Source organism: Zingiber officinale, chromosome 8B, assembly GCF_018446385.1.
Source record: "Zingiber officinale cultivar Zhangliang chromosome 8B, Zo_v1.1, whole genome shotgun sequence".
In the NCBI taxonomy this organism is placed as follows: Eukaryota; Viridiplantae; Streptophyta; class Magnoliopsida; order Zingiberales; family Zingiberaceae; genus Zingiber; species Zingiber officinale.
In genome coordinates this window covers 42,868,812-42,871,926 of record NC_056001.1, presented here as the reverse complement: position 1 = coordinate 42,871,926, position 3,115 = coordinate 42,868,812, and positions in this window count along the sequence as shown.

Below are 3,115 nucleotides of genomic sequence, written 5' to 3'. Positions count from 1 at the left end.
AGACCAAAAAATCAAACGAATTAAAAGTGATAACTGAGGTGAATTTAAGTCATAATTTTAATACATTTTACCTAGAAAACTGCTATCATTATTAATTTTTATATCCTAAAACACCCACTTGAATAAATAATTGGTGACCCAACCTAAGGGTCTAAATTAGATCAACTTTTAAAAACCTTAGTCAAATAGTTTTAATCTCTAACATTGAATCCAAAACAATAGAAGAATCACTAAGTGAATCAGATTGGATCTTAGCCATGCAAGAGGAACTGACCCAATTTGAAAAAAAAAAAAATGAAGTGTGAGATCTAGTTCCATTACAAGAACATAAAAAATTAATAGAAACAAAATGTTTCTTTAGAAACAAACTAAATGAAAAAGGGGAAGTTGTTAGAAACAAAGCTAGATTAGTAGCAAAAGGATTTAGTCAGATTGAGGGACTTGACTACGATGAAACCTATAGCCTCATTGCCAGACTTGAGTCAATTTAGAATGTTGTTGAGTTATGCAGCTCACAAGGATTTCAAATTATATCAAATGGACATAAAGTCAGCCTTTCTCAATGGATTAATTAAATAAGAAGTATATGTAGGTCAACTCTCAGGGTTTGAGAGCTTAGAACACCCTAAACATGTGTTTAAATTGAAAAAAAAAACCCCATTATGGTTTAAAATAGGCTACTAGAGTCTGGTATAAAAGGTTGACCACATACTTAATCTCTAAAAGCTTCAAATAAGGTCAAGTAAAACCAACCCTCCTTGTTAAAATAATTAATCAACATTTCTTTGTAGCTCAAATTTATGTAGATGATATAATATTTAGGTCAACTAATTCAAAACTTCTACAACTATTTATAATATAATGGAACAAGAATTTGAAATGAGTCTAGTAGGACAACTAACATTCTTCCTAGGTTACAAATTAAATAAACAAATAAAGGAAATTATGTTTATTAACAAAAATACACTAAGAATCGAAGAAACCATAAATATTAAATTTAAAGAATCTAACCATAACTTAGAACAAACTCAGATTCAACCAATTGATTGTGTTAGAGATAGCACAAGTCAAAGGGGAGCAAGTGAAAACCTAAATCAAGAAAACAAGAAGAACATCAATCATAAGAAAATGAATAAACTAGAACCATAAGAGTTAACCCAAACCACCTGCATTTTGTCCATTACATCTCGCGATGTTGCATCCTTCACACTCATTTTTCTTGTATGTATTATGTCAACGCCTAGACATTGATATTGCAGTACACATATTTCAGAATGTCATCTAGGAGTGTAATCGAGCTGAGCCGAGTCGAACTCTTGAATGTTTGAGTTTGGCTCGTTTATAATCTAGTAGAGCTCGAGCTTTATTTAACGAATATATTCATGGTTTATGAGCTTATCCAAACTTTTATTGAGTCTAAACAAGCTTAATAAATATAAATTATAAATTTAAATATTAATTAAAAACTAAATTATATATTTAGAGAAAATTAAAATATTTTCATTAAAATTTACAATTTTATTCTAATAAATAAATTTAATATATTTATATATATGTTGCATAAGTAGAGTGTAAAATCTATAAATTCAATATCAAAACTATTATTTTTTTTATTTAAAAGTTGATTCATGAGCTTAACGAATATATTCACGTGCTAACGAGCCGAATATTGTGAAGCTTGAGCTTGGTCTGTTTATCTTAATGAGCCTCATTAAACGAGCTCAAACGATCTTTGATCAAATCGAGCTTCGAATAGCTCATGAGCGGCTTAGTTCATTTACACTCCTAATGTCATCCATGTAAGTACCCCGTGATAGTTTTAATGTAATCAACCAAGCCAAGTTAGGACATGTTATCTTTTGATACCTTGTGTCTAAGTGTGTAGGAACTTAGGAGTACAAGAAGACAAACGAAAGACATAGCTAGCGAGAAGGACGACATGAGAGAGAGTCGACGAGCTCAGTGCGTCTGAGGGGCGAGGTGTTGCGGAAGAGTACATTGGTGGATGAGAAGGAAGTTGTTAGTACCCGTGGTAGTTTTGATGTGGTTAATTAAGTTAAGTTAGGTCTTGTGTAGCTGATCCTTGTGTCTAAGTGTGCAGGAGCTTAGGAACACAAGAAGTCGAGCAGAAGACGCAGCTAACGAGAAGGATGGCATGGGAAGGGAGCTGACGGGCTCGGTGCATCTGAGAGATGAGATGCTATGGAAGAGTACACCGATGGATGAGAAGGACGTGCACGACATTCGAGGGATGAAAAACCAGGGAGTAAGCCTACTCGAGGAGAAAATTATAAGATGAGTTCGGGTGAGCTCAATTCCGAATGGACGAAATCACCTAGGTGAACGGAGCAGCGAAAAAGCAAAATGGAGCTGCTAGAGGCGCCTCCAACACTGCTGGAGGCACCCTCACGCCTTTCTGGTGGAAGGCACCTTCAAACTATTGAAGGTGCCTTCAAGCCCTCATGGAAGACACCTTCAACCACTTGAAGGCGCTTTGGACTGGGCAAAAAGTGGTTGTTGGCGAGGATAGAGTCTTATCTGTTAGAGTGTATACTAAAAGCCTAGCTTTTGTAAACATTTATTTTTGAAATAAAAGAATCACATTGGTCAAATGTCTATATTTATATGCTAAGTGTAGTTGTTCAATTAATTTATATTATAGATAACATGATGTGTGGTGTCACACACAGAAGATCATGTTATCAGTTCCTTATAAATTATAAACAGTAGCTCACGACTAAGATGGATAGGAACAAACCATTGGAATAGTCATAGTGTAATTTGGTATTAGTTTATCTTGACTATAAAATTACACTAGTATACTATGAGTGCATTGAGCAAGACCATTTGAGGTAGCTTCTTTTTATACTGACTAAATAAAAGAACAATCCCTATGGAAGTGTGTGCTCTTAATCCTAATATAATAACAAGCACATATACTTAATATTTATTTCTTTAATTTATCAAAGGGTGCGATTTAGTTCGATAAATCAATAGACCCGATAAGTTGAGAAATAATATTATTTATAGTGTGTGTTATTGTTTATAGAAGGAAACTATGTCTTAGGAATCTAGGTTGATGATATCCCCAAGAGGAGCTCATAAGGATTATCAT